The 24,182-nt window shown below is 34.0% G+C and overlaps 1 pseudogene; it reads right to left on the minus strand.

Annotated features, from left to right (window-relative positions):
- Positions 1-904: 904 nt before the first annotated feature.
- On the minus strand, positions 905-2,443 carry LOC149528092 (aquaporin NIP1-2-like; annotated as a pseudogene).
- Between the last annotated feature and the right edge of the window lie 21,739 nt (positions 2,444-24,182).

The raw sequence follows: 24,182 nt of genomic DNA on the forward strand, positions 1-24,182 counted from the left end.
GAGTGCAAACCACTATAGGAGTGGTAGCCCTTACAATCGCCTTGATCCCGTGTGAAACAATAATGTAAAACTTGTGAAATTATCGAATTTGACTCCGGTGAAACTGCTGTTGGTTTAGCAGGAGCATCCCTGGGTGGGGTTTTAACTCTATGTATTGCCAAAGGGCAATACTTGATCTTGTGTTTGGTCGACTGACACCTATAATAGGTGTTGGGTAGGTTCAAATAGAGCACCTTCTCTTAGTGGGAACCGATCATACAATTTTAATAACATATAAAATTTATAAATGATTAATGAAACTTTAAAAGTTTTATTATTATTCAATAATATGTACTTGTGATTGCTGGAAACTAATATAGTTTTCAAAGAAAGTGAATGCAATAGTACAATAAGTGAATAAAATTACATTAAAAATAACACTATAGTTAAAAATAAAAAATAAATTTTAATATAGTATATTATGATTAAAAATGTAAGCCAAAAATAAATGAATGTGGAGAGGTCTAGACAAAAAGGGTCTTATAAGCCCAAATTAAATGAACCAATCATTGTTGAAGAAATAATTATAATAATAAATTATATAAATAAATTGATATACAAACTTCATAAGTTAATTCACTAGGGAATGCAATAGTACTAACTACAACAAGATGAAAGACTTGAAATCTACATTAGTCATAACTTTATTTTTAATAATAATAAACAAGATACACCACCTTTCTATGATAATCACCAAACCTCCATTAAAACATATATACAAATACAAATTGTACCACCTTACCCTAATGACCAACCTAATTCTATTAATAGAAAAGAACAAAGAAACCTTTATTTATTTTTATATAGAAATACAGACTGCTATAGTGACCAACCCTCCAGCAGAAAAGAAGTGGGAAATATTTATCTATTCTTTTATTGAAATGCTCTTATAGAACCAAGCTCCACAAACTGCACCAAACACAGGTCCAAGAATATACACCCACAACCCTTCAAAATTGAGTGCTATCAATGCAGGCCCCAATGATCTTGCTGGGTTCATGGAACATCCCGACAGTGGCCTGAATGCATATTACATACTCAATTTACTAGTTATTTAATATAAAAGAAAAACACTCCTCCAAAATCTAAATAAAAACACTTGTTTACCAGTTTTATACATACCCTGCGAATAAAGCATTACAACCGACTATACCACCCACAGCAATCCCTACCATTCCACTCGGCTGCACAGTAAAACATCACTTGCTAGTGAGATATTACAGTGGAAAACCTTTCTAGCGAGCTAATTATGAACGGTTTATTTTGAACATAAAATGATAGAATAATTAAAATTTCATTAAATTATTCTATTCTTAAACAAATTAAGCTTAGAAAAAATAAGTCAACTTTTATTATTTAACATTTTTAACATTGGAATGAAACTTAACAGTATGATGTTTAAGCCCTCCACTATAAAAGAATGGTCACATATAATTAGCTTTTATTTGGAAACTCCTTCAATGTCCAAAAATTGCTACTCATGTACCCTTAACATATACCCAAGCCCTCTTTTTGTCAAAAAAATGTTTCTCCTCGCATTGAGAATATGTAACTAGATTATATAATGTTCAATCAAATGTTATCATGGTAAACTGTCAGACTTACTGCTTTAGGATCTGTGGCTGTTCCAAATATAACAAAGCAGAGTATGAAGGTGACAATTATTTCCACCGCCAGTGATTCCATTGGATGTCCATTAGTTGTATTTACAGCAACCTTAATGGAGACCTTTGTAATAATTATATCGATTGCAGCTGCAGCTGCCGTGGCACCCACAATCTGAGATATAACATAAACGGGCAGCTGATAATTCCAAAAACATAGAAAACAAAATATCAATATCGGTATTATTCACATAATAAAATAAACATATTAAGGAGGTATTTAAAAATATCTAATTCAATCTGTATATTTTCATTCACAAATCGCACTTGTTATACTCATGGATTACTTCACCTCAATAAGAGAAAGTTTTCCCACAGATGCGAAGGCAATACTAACTGCAGGATTAATGTGAGCACCAGAGACATGACCCACTGTGTAGGTTAGCACCATTATAGCCAAGCCCAAACACAGCAGAAACCCCAACTTGACCTAACACTTTATCCCTTGTTTCCACCATGATTCCTCCACATCCAGCAAACACCAAGATAAAAGTTGCCACCAATTCAGCTGCAGCCTGTATAGAAAAAGATTGTATGATTATTGCATTTGGCAATTATGAAAAACACATAAATTGCATCTATATTTTTATATTTATTAGCTACACCTTTTTGTAGATTGTGGCCTCTAGGAAAATATTCTTGGTATCAGTAGCCTTGTTGGTTTGAGGAGAAGATCCATTCTTCTGATCAGGATCATAGACGGTCAGAGCAAAATTAGGTGAGTTTCCTTGCTTTGTCATGGTGAAAATCTTTCTAGTGCTTCAGAAACTTCAGCTCTTCTACTTTTGGAGGTATTAAGCTGTATCTATAGCATTATTTCTATATGTGGAGAGCCTTGATATAGAGCTGATAATCTTACATAGAGGTGTTAAAGATTTTCTTGGTGGTCACTGTCAGAAGTTAGTGAATTTTTTGTATTTCCATCGATGTCTTCACTCTGGAATTAGCGTTAATTTTGGATATCTCCTTGATAGTGATTAAGGGTCTTGAAGCTACTTAGGCATTAAAAACCAAAAAAAAGATCAATAATAATCTATAAATTGAGTTTGAAATAGTAGTTTTAACCAAGGTAAGAGGGATGAAGACATAAATAATCATGGTGGATTGAGGTCAAACTAGGGAAGAGATAAACAAGATTAAAAAGAATAGGGATCTACATAGGTTTTTTAATGTTTATATACGCCGGCGAATATGAGATCTACCACTTTCTTTACAGTCAAGTGACCATCCGTTGATTTTCGAGTAAACTGTCTTCAATCATTGAAGAACCCGCTTCCATATTTGTTTTTATTGTGAAGCAAAACTAAGAGAGAAGCAAAAGTCAGAAGTTGTATCAGTTGGTGAATAATATCGCATTCTGAAATCATTATTCACATAGTTTTAAAAAAAAAAATTTTTAATTACGTTAGTTCAAAGTATTGAATATAATTGGTTAAAGGTTGGCTTTAATTATAGAAATCAAACTGAAATATCCATAGAGACGTCTGGTGCCTTAAGGCTTTTAATAGTAAAGGTATAAATTATTCATGAAAAAGTTATACACTAGGAAATTGATACACCCCTTAGGCATTTTATTGAATATTCTCTTATTCTCTTATTTTTGTCTTAAAATAGTTTACCTTTTGTTTTATATTTGTAGTACATACCTTTTGTTTTATGTTTGTATTACATAGGTGAAATTAGTTTTTTAATATTTGACATTGTGATTCAATATATAAAAGTCAATTGATAAGATTTGATGTTTTTAAATAAGAATTAATTTAAAAAATTCTTTGTTTTTATGTGGTGTTGTTTTAAGGATCATGATATTGTGCAGTTATGTTAGAAATTATCAATGAGAGTTTATTTTTTTCGCTGCCTTATTAATGAGTTGTGTGCTACTAAATGTATATCTTGCACTCAAAACCTATGGCTGATTTTTATGTTAAAGTGTGTCATGATATATTGGTAAATTGTTTCTAGATTACTTGTGGTTTTCTAATTCAGTTTTTCTTTGTACAATGACATGGATATTGTATGATGTAATAGATGTTTTGTTTTTCAGCCCACATACAATTTTTGTGATATTTGTTGACATTTGATATCATATTGGTACAAAGATGTTATGAGATCAATGCTTATTTTTTTGGATTTCATATGTTGATGATAATTTATAAGCTTATGATTTATTGATGTAGTAACCCCATTTATTACTACATTGTTCCTTTTGACATGTTTGTAAGATGAGGGAAAAAGTCCTTGTTAATCACCTGTGAGATCCATCTATGTCTCTTCATTTCTTATCATTGTTTGATAGGATACACACACAAACACACACAGTGTCCTACCAACATTCTATTTTAGGGTGAATATGCCTCAAGTAACTAATTTGGATTGTTGGAAAAACCTGACCAAATCCCTCTTCATCATTTGTGTATGCTTGGTATGTCGTTCATTAAGCTTGTTTTTTCCCCCTTTGTAATGTCATGATAGAATTTTTTTAATCTTGGTTTAATGTTTAAATTATATACTATTAAAATATTATTATATTATTAGTATCTACATATAATTATTTGTGTTATGCATCTTCTAAGAGTAAGTGGGAGGAGGGAGAGAGGATGTGTATCCTATCATGTAGGGTGCATGGTATCACAACACTTGTTAGCAACAAATGAGGGGAGAGATTTTTCCAAGTTGTGATATTAGAGTTTGTCATCCCAACTTCAACTCAATGCATGCCACCATAGGAAGTGAAGTAAATTGTAGCTTCATTGGTGGCGAAAGTTGAATGTCTATCATTTTAATTCAAAAAAAACAAAATAATATAATAGAAGTGCCCTAAAATGTTCAATTGCATCCAAGATTATAACCATGACTACAAAATTATTTTAATAAAATTGATGTATACGGTGTAGTAAGGGTTGAATACCATTTCAATTTTTTTCAAGAGAACAATAACATCATTTTCCATGTCCTAATAGTCATGGTTTCTTGTGGAGGAGTCTAACTATTTCAAAATATGTCATGTTGGGATTTTGTAACTTATTCTCCCCACAAAAGTAAGTAGTTTATGACACTTTGTGCTTAATCCTTCTAGATTTTTTTTTTTCTATTCCCTTAATTTGATATTCTTTATTGTCAATGTTTAGTTATAACTTGGGATTTTGAATAGTGCATCTTTCATTTTAAAATCTCTCTAAATTAATTAGTCAAAATATAAATTACATTATGTAGGTAGCTAAATAGAAGAATATTTAAATTTTGACATATCACCTTAAGCCAAGATCCTTTTTTATTTACCTTCTTTTAAGGTATCCATTTCCCTTTAAAAAATGTTTCTCCCTCCCCCTAACATATTTGGGTTCCTTAAATCTAGATTTTGTTTAAAAAATGATTGTATGTGTCTCTGAAACATCTAGATTGTGGTTTATTTACTACATGCTTAAGAGATCAAAATTATTAAGATTCAATTACATGAATCATGAACTATTTCTAGAACATGATTTGCATAAAATTCACATATTTTCTTATCACCTCTAGTAGTGGTGTAACAGGATCCAGTCAAGCACAAACATAAGCATATGTACATTTGGCTATTCATTTACTCATTGTTGTCTTTTGCACTCATACACTATCCAACATTTATTATTCCATTAGAAACCATATTATGATAGAGAATGTGATGAACTTAAACTTCTATTAAGATGATACTATAAATAATAATTCTTATAATTAAAGTGTTGCCCCAATTTTCACCCCATAACCATTTTTGCAAAGTGAAAAATTTTGTGTCTTAATTAAGTCCTAGGTGTGTCATGTCTAAGTATAAGTCCTCTTAGGTGAAGGGAGTCTTCATCAGATTTTTCATCTCCCCCTTCTCCACATTTCATAGCTAGGTGGCCTTCCTTCATGTCGTGAGTTTTCACAGGTAGCCTAGCACCTAATCCAATGGGGATTCCCGTAACATGCAATAATAATTCACAAGGATTATATCTACTTGCATCCCATCATACTCTCCATGAAAAGAAGAAGCTTGCAAAAATCTAGACTTCACCTTCTCCTCAATGAGTTTTCAACCTATGAAGGTGATTTCCCGCAAAGAGCACCAAATGATGCATATGAGCCATAAAAAGAAGATGATAGAGTACGTTATGATGAATTCCTATTTCTTCTATGATTATTTGCTTTAGGAAGTATTAAAGATCCATCACAGCTCTCAAAATCATCTTAGCTAGAGAAATGAAAATTGTCTTCTTCTTGGCGGGTTTTCCACCCATGAAGACAATTTTTTGCATAAGGAAATTTCAAAGCAAATGAAAGTAGAGGCGGGGCCCTAACTAAGATTCACACATTTTATATATATCTCCAAACTCAAGGAAACAATAAGTCAATAGGCTAAAGTTAAAAGAAGGTTTAGGAGGAGAAATGAAAATTGTCTTCTCCTTAGTGGGTTTTCCATCCTTGAAGATGATTTTTTGAAAATTGTCTTCTCCTTAGTGGGTTTTCCATCCTTGAAGATGATTTTTTGCATCTAAAAGAAAATCAAGTTTATAAGAGAATTGAACCCATATTTTGCATGAAAAACATCTTAAGATGATAAAGAAACAATCTAACCATTGCAAGAAAGATCTATTAAGTGGGATTTGATTTGGTAGATATTTCCTTATGGAGTAATTTATTCATAATTTCTTGAATCTTAATGGGAAATGGTAAAGCAAGTGCAAAAGGATGGAAAGTTACCATTGAGCCATTAGAACAATGAAAAGACACCGACTTATCCATTAAGACCCTTACATTTACTACCTCAATGGATTTATCCTTTAATTTGTTCATGGTGCACGAATCCTAAAGATCAACGAGTGAATTGAAACTCCTATATAGATGAAACCATAAATAGTTATACAAACTACAACTCTCCTTGAACTATTATTCTGTTAATTCACACAACTTTTTTAGATAACTTGCATTTGTGCTTTCACTATTCTATTCTTCTTCTAGATTTCAAAATTCAATTCATTCTCAGATAGAATGACAACTAGATTTACGGGTTTTGACAAACTGAATGGAATCAAGTTCACACAGTAGAATTTCATAGACACTTCTCTCCATTTCTATGACATGCAAGATTTTTAGAAGAGAGTGAGATCAAAGCCAATTCATCCTATAATTGAGAAGCTTTGAGGGTGTGAGTTAGTTGAAGCAATGGGTTTTCCAGTTGCAGTTCAAGCTCTAGAATTAATATACGAATGTATAAATCATTATAACCTAGACACTAGATAGATTGTATTATCAGACGGCACAGTCTTGATCTCCATTGATAGGAAAACTGTGGTAAATTGCCATAGAATCATAGAGTAGGAAGAGTTTTTAGATTTGATAATTGGAAAAGCCATCTCTAAGTTTTTTGTGAAGAAGATGGTCTAGAGAAAGGAGATTATTCAGTCATGGTTCCAAAAGCCATGGAGTGCTAAGAGTAAAGTCCCTAAGACTCTCTTTGGCACTAATCTCAAGCCTGAGATTGTAGACATCTCCATTCTCTTGCACATGCTGAAAGGTGAGGTAGAAGCTTTAAATTGCACAACACTTTCTACATATCCTCTTTTCTAATTTACATGTTAGCTTCTCTATAGTTATGTCCGGGTCTCTCGAGAGTAGAAAATTTTCCTGATGATGTAAAGCCTTATGAGTTCTACCCATGTTTGCAACTGAAAAATAGTTTTGCATAATATATAAGAGTTAATGATGCATTCACAATGAGAATTTGTAAGGAGCTCCAAGGATGCCCAGAGAGGAGATTCAGTCAAAAGGCAATGATGACTATTAGTTATTTTAGAAGCTATTTTATCCAATTCTCATCTTTCCCATATTTACGTCTTGCAGCTTTCGATGGATTCCCCTTGAAGCTGCTGAGGTATCCTAGCAACATGATTGTGTTGATAGAGATAGTGAGGCAAGAAATCCAAGTGAACATGCTGAGCGAGAGCTTGAAGAAGGGATATGAATTCCCTTTGAAGGTGGGAGCTTTCAGCTATGAGTCCCATTCTAATGCAAAGAACATGCTAAAGGCCTTCAAGATGAAATACAAATTGGAAATGTACGAGGTCTTTAGGCCTATGTTTGACTTGAATGGGTATGCAAGGGAAGTGTTGCATATTGGGAGTATGATTAAGCACATCACCATGGTCAAAGACCACTAGGCAGATTGTAAAGATGAATTTGAGAGTCAAGAATCTACATTTGCCAAGTTCACAATGGGCCAAGTGAAATTGTATCAAATTGATATTGACATCAAAGGAATAGAAGATGACAAAAAAATAGGTATAGTAATACATATTAATGAAGTTAAGAGGCCTTCCTATCAGCTCTAAACCATATGAAGATGATGCAGAAGAGCTAGAAATCATCGTGTCTTGAATTGTTAAAAGGACTAGGAAGTGGGTCAAATGGATAGCAAAAAGAAGTCGAAGCAAGGGCACATCCACTCAAGCTTCTCCAGCAACTACAACTCCTTCTTCCTCCCAAAGTGGTACACTAGGTGTAACACTAGCTATCACTCAAGGACCAGCTCAAGTAATGGGTGGAGGTGACCAAACCCTTGAACATTCCTCTGACCAAGACTTGTCAAGATGGCTCTCCTCTAGTGGTTGGTGCTCAATCAAAAGCTAATAAGAAGGCAAAAGAGCTCAAAGATAGTGCTACTACCCCAATTCCTTCACCTACTAGTAGCCTAGTTCCTTCTACAAGCCTTGCACTTTTGCTCCCAAGCAGTCCTCATGTAACTATCTAGTGGACAAGGGAAAGCAATAATTGGGGTAACTATCATGCAAGAAAAATTTACCAATTACATAGATGAGCTAACAGTGATGAATTCTAGTCACCAGGACAGAGTTTCTAAGCTTCAAAAGCTTGGTGGATGTGTGCACATAGCCACTGAGGAATTATAAGATCGATTGGGCACTATCAAAGATCTGGCCCAGGAGTACTCCAAGTGGCTCTTGAGATACACCAATGTCCATGTACATAAACATGAAGAGCTAATTCTAATCATTGTTGATGCTAAAGCCTATAGGGAAAAAATAGAGAAAGGGAAGGAAGTGAAGTGATTGATATTATGACCTTTCCATTTTTATTTTATTATATTTGTAATAGAGAAATTGGATCTTTGTCATTTGTCAATTTTGAGGAGATGAACTGATTAAGCTTCCTTTGTAATGATCATCTCAAAATCCTATATATATGATAATGAAAGATTGATGAGAGGTCAACAAATTTTTGGTCTAAAAGACTTGATATTGCAAAGTCAATTGAATGGTATTTTTGTATCAATAATTTTCCGTTCCATTTGAAATAGTTGTTTTTAGTTTATTTTTTCTCTTTATCTAGAATTAAAGCAATGAATAAATAGAGTTTTGTTTCCCCTATTTTAATACATCAAGTTGAATGTGATAGGAATTGTCACTTAAAATTCAAAGAGATTCTTTAGATATTGTCATTCAATAGCCTTCCTTTTCTGCAATTAGTTCTTAGATATATCAATTAACTTCAGTATGAATTCATAAAATGTGTGAGTTCATTAGGTTTGACTAATCCTCAAAATGTTACCTCTTGCCTAAGTTAAATTCTGTGTAGGTTTAACTTAGTTTTCCTCTCCTGTTCTCTGGTTAAGAACATACCCTAGTTTGATTTATAAATAAATAAAATTCATTACAAATTCTATAATAGGGAGTTGTACCTAACCATTCAGAGTAAAGTAAATCTTCAAGAATCCACTTTCCAAATTGTTGTCATCATAATTTGTTCATAAATTAGAACATATGTAAGTCAAAACTAGAAAGAATAAATTTATTTACCGATAGATTTTTGGCAACTCTACTAGGGAATCGAATATGATAGATCTTATAACATGAGGGAAAAGGGTACTACCTCATGAGAATATTGTCCCAGTGCTCCAACCTAATCTTAGTTTCCAATATGACCAAGAAGACATAATTTCATCCCTCAATACATTCATTTGGAGAAATAGGAGGAACACTAAACACTACAGAAACACTAGCCAAATATTGGAAGAAGAAGAATCTAAAGCTGAAGCATTAGAAAAAGCTATTTAGAGGAGAAACATCCGAAGGGTGAAAAGATAGTTGAGATGTGATGCTCAAATAAAAAACTAACCTAGCACCCTGGAAAAAACAAGGTTCCTTAGAAGTACCAAAGACCAGGGTGGGCAAGACCTTATTTTTGATAAACTCATAGAACTTGGTTTTCCCATCCTAGATATTCCTAAGTGGAAAGGTGAAAAGAAAAGTTGGAGTAGACCACCTTCTTCCATTAAAAATCAAAGCACTTCATCTACTACCTACCAGGTATTATCCTTGCATAGGATTATTGCTCCCCCAATTATCAATTTTATGCCATACCTTGCTAGAACAATTATGGCTGCCCCTTGGGCTATAGTGATAGACCCTTTGGCACTGACAAGCTATCACCCACAACTAGGTGGTTCAAGGAAAAATTTCCCTAAATTTTTGGGTGATGGGAAGGTTACCACAGATGAATACATTTAGGCCTTCTTCGCAACTACTCGCATCTTAGGAGTTGCTCATGAAGACATAGCTGTAAGGCTATTTCTTGAAACTTTGACAAAACTTGTAGTAGATTGGTTTTATAATTTGGATGATGGCTCAATTACCAATTGGGATACAATGAGAATGGCCTTCGAGACTAGGTTCAAGACTGTAGAAGATGAACATGTCTTATTAACACAGCTGACATCCATCAAAAAATAACCCACCATGAGTATGAGGGATTTTGTTGCTACTTTCAATAAAATCACTAGTAGAATTCTTACTGCTAACAAACCCACTGTTGGTAATTTGAAAACATTCTTCATCAGTTTGATGCCCCCAAATATCAATTATGACTTAAGACAAGCACATCTCAAAGATTTGGTAGATGCGCAAAAGAAAGTAGTGGAATTTGAAGATGACTTGATATCTATAGGAAAATGGAAGTGGTAACTTCAAACTAAAGGTAGTTCTAGTAATACCACATCATCAAATGAGATGATTCAGAAATTGTCAAATGAGCTAGTAGTAGTTAAAATACAATTACTTGGGCTTAATTAGTCTTACCAACAGAATTATCAAAATCCACCAAGAAGGAATAATGATGGGAAATTTTTGCAGGGTTTACAACCAAGGATGGTGATTGAGGCCACACCAAAGAAAGGAAAAAAGTGTGTTTTTTATTTGACAATAGATCATGATAGTGAGAGCTTCCCAGAAACTACTCGTATGATGCAGTTGTTATCCGCCAATGAATTGAATACTACAATTCCTTATTCAGAGTCAAATTCATACTCAAATGGTGACTCAAGAAATTTGTTTTTAGAGTATGAGTTAGATTTTGAACCTAAAGGTGAATGTTATGTGACCATTGATGGAACTTCATACACAATGTTAACTCGAGGTCAAAGGCTTAAGAATCAATCCTCTAGTCATGCTCTAAGAAACAATCCCAATCCTTTAGCAAATAATATTCACATTGATCAAGGAGCATCGACATCTCAAATAGGTAAGGACAAAATTCCCTTTGATTTCATCCAATTCTATGAAGAGTCAAAAATCCATATCTTCCCTATAGATTACTTGAAGTCTCATCCCTCTAAATTAAAAAGATTAGTAGATCGTTGTAAAGAAAATACTTTAGATTTAAATCACAATGTAACCATTAAAGAAGGAGATGAAACTTTTACATCTAACCTATTTAATCAAGAGGATTCCACTATCTTAGCAACCTTCCCTAGGAAAAAATTTGATCCATTCTATATTTCACTATATATCAATGGATGCAAATTGAGTAATTGCATAATAGATTTAGGTGCATCAAACAATGTGATGCCTTATTATATAACTAAAGCCCTGAGTTTCAATCTCACTAAAGTCCATGGAAGGTGTTACTCTATGGATGACAAACAAGTCCCCTTGCTTAGATAGATTAAAAATGCCCAGGTAGCATTGGCTTCACATCTAGAGAAGAAACTATTATTGACTATCCTAGTGGCAGGTATTATAGCAAGTTATGGGCTTCTTTTGAGCAGGAGTTTTTGCCGAGAATAGGAGGAGAAATAAAGTTAGACTGGTCCCAAGCAGTCATACCCATAGGGAACAAGAAAGTTAGATTGGAACCTAAAGAAAAGGCAAAATTTACTATCTTGAAATTAGATGATCCTAAAGCTTAGATCCTCTACCAGGAGTTAAAGTTTGGTAATTACATGTTGTTTACTGAAGAGGCTCTAGATAAACAAGTAAATGAAAATATAAGAAAGGGAATTCCCAATAAGAAAGAATATTTAACTAACATATGGGCATTAGAATTTGATGGAAGTTGTTCCTCTTCAGAATCTAGTGGAGGTGTGGTGTTAATACCAGCTGAGGGAGAACTTGAACCCATGGCCTTCAAATTCAAGTTGGAAATACAAATAACATTGCACAGTATGAGGCCTCACTACTAGGGATAATGGTAGCAAAGGAGAAAGGAATAAAGATCATGAAGGCCCAAGGTGATGCAAAACTCATTGTAAGATAAATTAAATGTCAATACTTCATAAAGAATCACAAGTTGAAAAACTATAGAAATAGAGTTTGGGACAAAATAGAAAGCCTATATGTTTTCGCTATTGAAGCAGTACCAAGGGAGATGAACACCAAAGCTGATTCCTTAGTGGTTTTTACTTCTCTATTGTTACCCCATCTGGAATTCAAAGACAGGAAATATCAGTTCGAGATTATGAATAGAGCCTCTATTCTACATAATATAGAATCTTGGCAAGTTTTTAAGGATGACAAGAGCTTGTAGTTGTTTTTAGAAAATGACAAGGCTACTTCTAAAAAATAGTTTAATGAAGGAAATAATGAAGATTCATATCACGAGCCAAAAGAAAATCAAATGGGCGAAGTTCAATTACGAGGTAATGAAGGAAATAATGAAGATTCATATCACGAGCCAAAAGAAAATCAAATGGGTGAAGTCCAATTACGAGGTAATATCATTCCCCCAGACTTTGTATCTTTGGAGAAATTGTTTAATAGACATGATGCCTACATAAAGAAAAAGAGGGCGGAAAAGGGGCCTACTACTGGTGAGTATGAAGGAGTGAATATTGGTGATGTCCATAATCCTAAAATGATCAATATTGGTAAGTGTTGTTCACTAGAGGAGAAAGAAGCTACTAGATAGCTTTTCATACAATACTAGGATGTATTTTCCTGGAGTTATGAAGACTTGAAAAGCTACATGGATGGGAAAGTGAAACATCAAATTCCTCTAAAACCTGAAGCGGTCCCCTTTCAATAGAAACAGAAGAATTATAACCCTCAAGTAGCTGATGCCATATTCTGGGAAGTAGACAAGATGTTGAAAGCAAGGATTATCTATCCCATTCATCATTCCACATGAAGGAAATAATGAAGATTCATATCATGAGCCAAAAGAAAATCAAATGGGTGAAGTCCAATTACGAGGTAATATCATTCCCCCAGACTTTGTATCTTTGGAGAAATTGTTTAATAGACATGATGCCTACATAAAGAAAAAGAGGGCGGAAAAGGGGCCTACTACTGGTGAGTATGAAGGAGTGAATATTGGTGATGTCCATAATCCTAAAATGATCAATATTGGTAAGTGTTGTTCACTAGAGGAGAAAGAAGCTACTAGATAGCTTTTCATACAATACTAGGATGTATTTTCCTGGAGTTATGAAGACTTGAAAAGCTACATGGATGGGAAAGTGAAACATCAAATTCCTCTAAAACCTGAAGCGGTCCCCTTTCAATAGAAACAGAAGAATTATAACCCTCAAGTAGTTGATGCCATATTCTGGGAAGTAGACAAGATGTTGAAAGAAAGGATTATCTATCCCATTCATCATTCCACATGAAGGAAATAATGAAGATTCATATCACGAGCCAAACGAAAATCAAATGGGTGAAGTCCAATTACGAGGTAATATCATTCCCCCAGACTTTGTATCTTTGGAGAAATTGTTTAATAGACATGATGCCTACATAAAGAAAAAGAGGGCAGAAAAGGGGCCTACTACTGGTGAGTATGAAGGAGTGAATATTGGTGATGTCCATAATCCTAAAATGATCAATATTGGTAAGTGTTGTTCACTAGAGGAGAAAGAAGCTACTAGATAGCTTTTCATACAATACTAGGATGTATTTTCCTGGAGTTATGAAGACTTGAAAAGCTACATGGATGGGAAAGTGAAACATCAAATTCCTCTAAAACCTAAAGCAGTCCCCTTTCAATAGAAATAGAAGAATTATAACCCTCAAGTAGCTGATGCCATATTTTGGGAAGTAGACAAGATGTTGAAAGCAAGGATTATCTATCCCATTCATCATTCCACATGGGCAGCTAATATAGTTCTAGTTAGGAAGAAGAATGGAGAAATAAGAATCTGTGTTGATTTCTGGAATTTGAATCAAGCATCTTTGAAAGACAATTTTTCCCTTCCTAATATGGATCATCTTTTGCAAATAGTAGCAGGGGCTAAAGTGATGTCCATGCTCAACCATTTTTTAAGGTACAATCAAATAGAAGTAGAGGAAAAGGATCAACACAAAACAACCTTCACTAATCCATGGGGTGCATTTGCATACTATAGAATGCCTTTGAGACTTATTAATTCTAGTGCTACATTCCAAAGATGCATGACCAAAATATTTGTAGATCTTAAGGATCGGATTATAGTCATATACTTGGATGACCTCACCATGTTTCCAAAGGAAAGAAAAATCACATAAAAGATTTGAAGAAAGTCTTAAAAAAATGTTGAGAACATGGAATCTCACTCAATCCAAAAATTCCCATCTTCTATGTTATGGAAGGGAAAATTCTAGGTCATATAGTTTCTCAAGAAGGTATTAGAATTGATCCAAAGTGGGTAGAGGCCATCTGAAGGTTAAGCTTGCTAGTAAACAAATTAGGAGTTAAGTCCTTCTTTGGATAGGTAAATTTCCTTAGAAGATTTATTCCAGATTTTTTAGAAACCACTAAATGTATTGTAGACATGATGAAAGGGAATTCAAGTTTTAAATGGAATGAAGCTAGGAAACAGGCTTTCTAGAACATTAAGACTGCCATTGCTAATGCCCCAGTATTATGTCACCTAGATTATAAACGCAATTTTGTCATTTATTGTTATGCCTTCGAACACACTTTATCAACAATACTTATGCAAGATAATGACAAAGGGATACAAGCCCCAATAGCTTTTATGAGCATCCCTCTAAAGAATCATGAGCTAAAGTACTCAAATCGTGAAATGTGCCTTCATAGTAGTCAAAGCACTTAAATTTTTTTGATTCTGCATCTTGCACTTGCACTCCATGGTCTATGTCCTAGATGTAGCAGTAAAAATTGTGTTAACACAATAGGATGTAGGGTGTAATTCTAGAGGAACATGGATAGCAAAGACACAAGAATATGATATTGAAATTAAGCTCACTAAGCTAGTGAGAGGCAATGTCTTATGCAAAGAAATTGCAAAAAATAGAATTGTTGAAGAAACTAAAGAATCAGGAGGAAAGCAACTGGTATTAGCAATAGGCATGCAAGATTCCTAGTTCAAGAATATTGCTTACTTATTGACCTACGAAGAATGTCTAGAACGCTTAACAACAAGACAAAGAAGAGACCTCAAACTGAAAGTAGCTAAATATGTAATTTGGGATGACAAATTGTTTTAAAAGGCTATAGATGGTACTTTTCTCAGGTGTGTGGACAAACAATAGCAAGAAAAATGAGAAAATTTCATGATGAAGCCTGTGGGGGACATTTCTCATCCTTAGTGATGGCTTTCAAGATATTAAGACAATCTTACTATTGGTTGGGAATGTTTAAAGATGCCTAATCTTGGGTGTCAAAATGTGAGAAATGTAAGATGTTTTTTGGATGTCCCCAGTTAGCTTCTTTGCCTCTCAGGCCTATCATCAATTAAGGGCCTTTTCAACAATGGGATCTTGATTTCATTGGACCTATCAACCCAAGATTTAGTGCTGGTCACCAATATGTGATAACTACAACTAATTATTTCACTAAGTGGGTGGAAGCTGCAAAGGCAACCAAGAAGACTATTGCTGAAGTAGTATGTGAATTCATTAAAGAAACATATTGGTTAGATTTGGTGTCCCCATCAAATTGGTAATGGATAATGTAGCATATTTCTCTTCAATAGAGATCACCAATTTTTTCTTCGAGCATGGAATCACAGTCAGTCATTCATCTGATTATTTCCTGCAAGGAAATGGTCAAGCAAAGTGTAGTAACAAAAATTTGGTGAATATTGTTAAGAAACTAGTATCTAACAATCAGAAGACTTGGCATAGGAAAGTTCATGAGGCATTGTGGGTGGACAGGATGACACCTAAAAGGGCTATTGGTATATCTCCTTTCAAATTGGTCTATAGGACCAAGGCCAATCTCCCATTACATCTAGAACTAGCTATGAATATATTGGGAAAGTAATTGAAGAAGATATCTATAGGGATGGTTTGGAAAAGAGAATTCTCTACTTGAGAAAACTTGAAGAAGAAAGAGAAGAAATTGTAGATCATATAACACAACACCAAATGCACATAAAGAACCTATTTGATAAAAAGGTGAGACCACATAAATTCATGGTAGGTGATAGTGTGTTAATATGGGATAAGCAAAGAGCTCCAAAAGGTATTCACTAGAAATTTGATACCTTGTGGAAAGGCGCACTCACTATTCATCAGGTGTTAAAAAATAATTCATTTAAATTGGCATATCAAGATGGTGAATTTTTACCTCTAACCTATAAGGTCACAATCTGAAGCTTTATCAAATTTCAAATTGAAACTAACACACGTGTTGTACATTAGTTAGGTTTAGTTCCTATTCTTTTGGTTTTCCTATTTTTTCCCCTTGCTTTCCTTGCTTTAGGTTTTGTTGTGTGCTCCTTTTTATTTTGTGAAACCAAAGATTTTGGATTCCTCACTTGGGTATAATCTACCAAAGTCCCCAGTCAAAGCCAGCTGTTGCCCCAATTTTCACCCCATAACCATTTTTGCAAAGTGAAACATTTTGTGTCTTAATTAAGTTGTAGGTGTGTCCAAGCCTAAGTCTAAGTCCTCTTAGGTTAAGGGAGTCTTCATTAGGATTTTCATCTCCCCCTTCTCCACATTTCATAACCAAGTGGCCTTCCTTCATGTCGTGAGTTTTCATGGTAAGCCTAGTAGCTAATCTGATGGGGATTCCCGTAACATGCAATAGTCATTCACAAGGATTATATCTACTTGCAACCCATCATACTCTCCATGAAAAGAAGAAGCTTGTAGAAATTTGAACTTTTCCTTCTCCTTGGCAGGTTTTCAACCCATGAAGGCGATTTCTCGTGAAGAGCACCAAATGATGCATATGAGCCATAAAAAGAAGATGCTAGAGTACCTTATGATAAATTTCTATTTGTTCTATGATTATTTTCCTCAAGAAGTATTAAAGATCCATCACAACTCTCAAAATCATCTTAGGCGGAGAAATGAAAATTGTCTTCTCCTTGGCAGGTTTTCCACCCATGAAGACAAGTTTCTACATAAGGCAATTCTGAAGGAAATAAATGTAGAGGTGGGTCCCTAACTAAGCTTCACACTTTTTATGGATATCTCATAACTCAAGGAAATAATAAGTCAAAAGGTTAAAATTAAAAGAAAGCTTGGGTAGAGAAATGAAAATCATCTTCTCCTCGGTAGGTTTTCCACCCTTGAAGATGATTTTTTGCATCTAAAAGAAAATCAAGTTTATAAGAGAATCAAACCCACATTTCACATGCAAAATATCTTAAGATGATAAAGGGGACAATCTAATGATTGTGAGAAAGATCTATTAAGTAGAATTTTATTTGGCAGATATTTCCTTATGGAGTACTCTATTCATAATTTCTTGAATCTTAATGGGAAATAGTAAAGTAAGTGTGAAAGGATGGAAAGTTACCATTGAGCCAACTAAATAGTGAAAAGACATTGAGTTATCTGTTAAGACCCCTACATTTACTACCTCAACGGATTTATCCTTTAATTCATTCATGTGGCATGAATCCTGAAGATCAATGGGTGAGTTGAAACTCCTATATAGATGGAAACATAAACAGTTATACAAAATACCACTCTCCTTGAACTGTTATTCTATTAATTCATAGTAATTTTTCAAATAACCTATATTTGTGCTTGTTCTTTTTCTATTCTTCTTCTAGATTTTAAAATTCAATTCATTCTCAGACAGAATGGCAACTAGATTTGTGGGTTTTGAAGGACTAAATGGAATCAAGTCCACACTGCAGAATTTCACAGACACTTCTCTTTGTTTCTATGATATGCAAGATTTTTAGAAGAGAGTGAAATTAGAGCCAATTCATCCTATAATTGAGAAGCTTTGAGGGTGTGGGTTAGTTGAAGCAGCAAGTTTTTTAGTTGTAGTTCAAGCTTCAAAATCAATATACGAATGTATAAATCATTATAACCTAGACACTAGACAAATTGTATTACCAGATGATAGTCTTGATCTCCATTGATAGGAAAACTATGGTAAATTGCCTCAGAATCCTAGAGTGGGAAGAGTTTTTAGATTTGATAGTTGGTGTAGTCATCTCTAAGTTTTCTACATAGAATATGGTCTCAATAAAGGATATTTTGTAGTCACGGTTGCAAAAGCCATGGAGCACCAAGAGTAAGGTCCCTAGGACTCCCTTTGGCACTAATCTCAAGCTTGAGATTATAGACATCCTAGTTCTCTTACATAGGCTGAAAGGTGAGGTAGAAGCTTTAAATTTCATAGAGTGATATTTCTTTTTGGTACAAGTTATATACTCAAATACATAATACATTGATTGGGTTCATGAGGTAAGCAATAACTTATCCAATGCTCTTAGTGTTTTAGTCCTCTTTTCTAATTTACATGTTAGCTTCTCTATAATTAAGGCTGGGTCTCCCAAGAGTAGAAAATTTTCTTGATGATGTAAAGCCTTATGAGTTCTACCCATGTTTGCAACTGGAAAATAGTTATGCAGAATATATAAGAGTTAATGATGCATTTACAATGAGAATTTGTAGAGAGCTCCAAGGATGCCTAGAGAGGAGATTCGGTCAAGAGGCAATGGCAGCCATTAGTTAGTTTGGAAGCTATTTTATCCAGTTCTCATCTTTCTCATATTTGCATCTTATAGCCTTCGATGGATTCCCCTTGAAGCTATTGAGGTATCCTGGTGACATAATTGTGCTGATCATGATAGTGAGGCAAGTGATCCAAGTGAACGTGCTGAGCGAGATCTTGAAGAAGAAGGGATATGAATTCCCTATGAAGGTGGGAGCTTTTAGCTATGAGTCCCATTCTAATGCAAAGAACATGCTTAAGGCCTTCAAGATGAAATATAGATTAGAAATGTACGAGGTCTTAAGGCCTATGTTTGAGTCAAATGGGTATGCAAGGGAAGTGTTGCGGATTGGGAATGTGATTAAGCACATCACCATGGTCGAAGACTACTGGGTAGATTGCAAAGATGAATTTGAGAGTTGAGACTGTGCATTTGCCAAGTTCATAGTGGGCCAAGTGAAATTGTATCAAATTGATATTGATGTCAAAGGAATAAAAGACGACAGACAAAATATGTATAGTAATACATATTTGACAAAGTTAAGAGGCCTTCCTGTCAACTTTGAACCATATGAAGATGTTGTAGAAGAGCTAGACATCATTGTGTTTTGAATTTTTAAAAAGACTAGGATGTGGGTCGAATGGACAACAAAAAGAAGCCCCTTTCTAATGCAAAGAACATGCTTAAGGCCTTCAAGATGAAATATAGATTAGAAATGTATGAGGTCTTAAGGCCTATGTTTGAGTTGAATGGGTATGCAAGGGAAGTGTTGCAGATTGGGAATGTGATTAAGCACATCACCATGATCGAAGACTACTGGGTAGATTGCAAAGATGAATTTGAGAGTTGAGACTGTGCATTTGCCAGGTTCATAGTGGGCCAAGTGAAATTGTATCAAATTGATATTGATGTCAAAGGAATAAAAGACGACAGACAAAATATGTATAGTAATACATATTTGACAAAGTTAAGAGGCCTTCCTATCAACTCTGAACCATATGAAGATGTTGCAGAAGAGCTAGACATCATTATGTTTTGAATTTTTAAAAAGACTAGGATGTGGGTCGAATGGACAAAAAAAAGAAGCCGAAGTAAGGGCACATTCACTCAAGCTTCTCCAACAAATACAACTCCTTCTTCCTCCCAAAATGGCACACCGGGTGTAAGACTAGCTATCACTGAAGGACCAACTCAAGCGGTGGGTGGATGTGACAAACCCCCTAAAAAGAACATTCCTTTGACCAAGACTTGTCAAGATGGTTCTCCTCTAGTGGTTGTTGCTCAATTAGAAGCTAAGAAGGGAGAAGAGTTGAAAGATAGTGCTACTACCCTAGTTCCTTCACCTACTAGTAGCCCAGTTCCTTCTACAAGCCTTGCACTTTTGCTTCAAAGTTGTCCTCATGTGTAGTTGGTGGACTTAGGAGATGGAGGAAGTAGCGACAATGAATCTACTAAATCAGAAAAAGTAGCTAAGAAGACTATAGAGACTAAGGAAGGTTAGGAGTCCTCTAAGCTTGTCTCACAAGCTCAAAATAATGTTTTCTCTTTGATCATGAAGGCAATCACTCTGGTCAAGAGGAAGATGTTTAGCATAGATTCACTCGAAATGGCTTCCAAGGTGATAGGTACTGATTCCTAGTTGGAGGAAACTCTAGAGAGCAAGAGAAAGAGGAAAGATGAAGGTGCTCCCACAAAATATACTGTATCCCTTGCCATTCATTCTGGATTTACATTAACTAAGGTGAAGAAGCATAAGACCTTGTCTATACTTGGCTAGGATCCAAAAATAGGGTATTTAATAATGGAGATAGAAAAGCCTAACAAGGAAGGAAGAATCAAGGATATGACTATGGATGATTTCACCATGCATTTAGTAGATCTCAGGGAGGCCAAGCATGACACTAAAGTTAGCTTATGGAAGTCTACTAACAAAGTGATCGAAGGACAACTGAAAAGTATGAAGTTTTCAAAGGTCTAGATGAAAGCAAAAATTCAAGAATTAAATAGTTTCATAAGATAGTTAGCCACCCCTTTGGAAAGTATTTTTGAGGTGTCCATTACTAAAGATCCCACTATTTTAGATGTCTAGGTACTTATCTCCTAGCTTCAAGAAGATAATTTTTTTGGACAAATAGACAGAGAGTGGATTGAGAAGGTCAAGGTGGAAGAACTCTTTGTTATAGATTAGATTGGTAATACCATTTTAAGATTGGAAACATAGAAGGATAATATAACATCAAATAGGGCCACCTTAGCTGCAGTGAAAGCTAAGAGTGATGATTGTGTGTCTCTATTGAAAATGATCATCCAAATGAAAATAAAGGAGGTTGTTGAAGCAAAAAATTTTCCTAAGGGAGATGAGCCCATAGTTGAGTGGTTTCAGAGTATGCAATTCAAATCTGAAATGATTATGGCAGTAGAAGAAGGACTAAAAGAAACTAAAGGAAAAGAAAAGAAGGAGAAAGATCAGGATTATGAATTGATGAGAGGCTTGCATATGAATTCATAGTCTAGTGGATAGAAGAAAGTGATAATTGGGGTAACTATCATGCAATGAAACTTTACCAATTACATAGATGAGTTGACAGTGATGACTCCTAGTTGCCAAGGAAAAGTTTTCAAGCTTCAAAATCTTGGTGGATGTGTGCACATAGCCATGGAGGAATTACAAGATTGATTGGGCATTGCCAAATATCTAGCTTGGGAGGACTCCAGGTAGCTCTTGAGATACACAAATGTGCATGTACATAAACATGAAGAGTTGATTCCAATCATTGTTGCCACTAAAGCCTATACGGAAAAAGCAGAGAAAGGGAAGAAAGTGAAGTGATTCATATTTTTCCCTTTCCATTTTTATTTTGTAATATTTGTAATAGACAAACCGAATCTTTGCCATTTGTCAGTTTTGAGGAGATGAACCGATTAAGCTTCTTTTGTAATAGTCATCTCAGAATCATATATGTATGATAATGAAAGATTAATGAGAGGTCAACAACTGTTTGGTATGAAAGACTAGATATTGTAGAGTTAATTGAATGGTATTTTTGTATCAATCATTTTCTATTCCATTTGAAATAGTTGTTTTTAGTTTATTGTTTCTCTTTATCTGGAATTAAAGAAAGGAATAAATAGAGTTTTGTTTCCCCTATTTTAATACAAAAAGTTGAATGTGATAGGAATTGTCACTTAAAACTCAAAGAGATTCTTTAGATATTCTTATTAAATAGCCTTCCTTTTCCTCAATTAGTTCTTAGATATATCAATTAAGTTCAGTGTAAATTCATAAGATGTGTGAGTTCATTAGGTTTGACTAATCCTCAAAATGTTACCTCTTGCCTAAATTAAATTCTGTGTAGGTTTAACTTAGTTTTCCTTTCCTATTCTCTGGTTAAGAACATACCCTATTTAGATTTAGAAATAAACAAAATTCATTTCAAATTCTATAATAGGGAGTTGTACCTAATAATTCAAAGGAAAGTAAATCTTCAAGAATCCACTTTCCAAATTGTTGTAATCAGAATTTGCTCATAAATTAGGACAAAACTGGAAAGAACAAATCTGTTTACCAACATAAAGATACCGCTCAAAAATACTTAACTTATTAATGATAAGGAAAAATGTAAAATGAACAATTTATTTTCAAAACTAATTTCCTTATATTGTACTATTCTAATTTAGACTGAGCTTTATATTGAACTTATTAAGAAAATGTACAAAATGAATAGTCAAGTTGTGTAGAAGTTGCATATTCTAATTTAAGAAAAATCAAATCAAACATGTTAAAACACTATAGAATTAATTATTTTTTCAATATTAAAATCTTATACTCAATTTTAAAAGAAACAGATTATAAACTTTAAGATAATGTGAAATAAATGGAAATAATTTTTTTATAGATTGTTAGGTGAAAAATAGCCAAGTTAATATCTCAACAAAAAATAAAAAATGTGCCTTTACCTTTTTTCTTTTTATATTAAAAGAATACTACATTTATTAGTTGTACAAGATAAAGGCTATTGATCAAACATTGTATCGCTTGGTGACAATTGTCAAAACCAAGAATTATTTTGAAAGATTCTTTGAGTAATATTTTTGAATGATTCCATCATGTTAAGGCTTTAATTTAATATTCTCCAAAACTTAAAATTTTTAAATCTTTATTTATTCAAAATGTATTTTTAAAATTTGTTGCCCTAGTATTTATCATACCTAAATTTTAAAACTTTCAATCAAAATGTGCAAGAGGACATAAAAATCAAATCTTTTAAGTGTTTGAAGACTTATCCAATTCTTGGTAGTTTCATGATTTCAAATCCTCCGACTAATCACTAGCTCCACTTTGCACTTTGAATTTCCAAATTCCACCATCCGAGTCTCAAGTTATGACAGGTTAATGAAGGAACCAAAAATATGTATTTTCAACCAAATCATTAACCATTAACCTTTTAAAAGGTTAAGGTTTAGAGGTCATAATACGTGTTATGAACCATTAACCTTTAAAGAGGTTAAGGTTTGGGGTCCAAAACACGTGTTTCACTTTGAAATCTTAACCTCTCCATCAAAAAGAGGTTAAGATAAATTCTCAAAACACATATTACGAACCATTAACCTTAACCATTAACCTTTAAAGAGGTTAAGGTTTGGGGTCCAAAATACGTGTTTCACTTTGAAATGTTAACCTCTCTAATAAAAAGAGGTTAAGATAAATTCTAAAAACATGTATTCCAGACCATTAACCTTAACCTCTCATTCAAAAAGGTTAAGGTTAGAGGCTCAAAAAATGTATTTTGAATATAGTTATTAACCTCCTTCTTTGAGTCATAAAGAATAACAAGTGAGAGATGAATCATGTCAAAGGTAGGCATAAGATAGATTTCATATCAAAAACAAAAGGATGTGATCAATGGTTTGAAGAAAGTCACATAAGGATGACTGTTCACAAAGACAATTTTGATTTTTGATGAAAGCAAGGGAATGATAGCTTTCGACTTAGACATTGACAAATTGAAACTTGAAACTATCCAAACATTATGGTAGTTATTTCCTTTGTTTTGATGGAAATATTTTCTATCAGTATCCAAGCCTGCAAGTTCCTCAGTAAGAAACAAAGATAAATGATAAGTTCAAATAAAGGTTGGAAATTGTTTGAAAAGATTGTGGAGTTGTTTTATGTAATGATATATCATCAGTTTCAAACAAGAAGCTTGTAAGCTCAAATTTAGATGCACCAGTTTGATTAGAGTATATGAAAATGATATGGGAACATTATCCATGCTTGCAATGAGTTGCCAATCCCATGTTTCTATGATCAACCCGATCATAGA

The sequence above is a fragment of the Cupressus sempervirens genome, chromosome 11, assembly GCF_028749045.1.
Source record: "Cupressus sempervirens isolate cs-2001-9-10 chromosome 11, ASM2874904v1, whole genome shotgun sequence".
NCBI classification, from domain to species: Eukaryota; Viridiplantae; Streptophyta; class Pinopsida; order Cupressales; family Cupressaceae; genus Cupressus; species Cupressus sempervirens.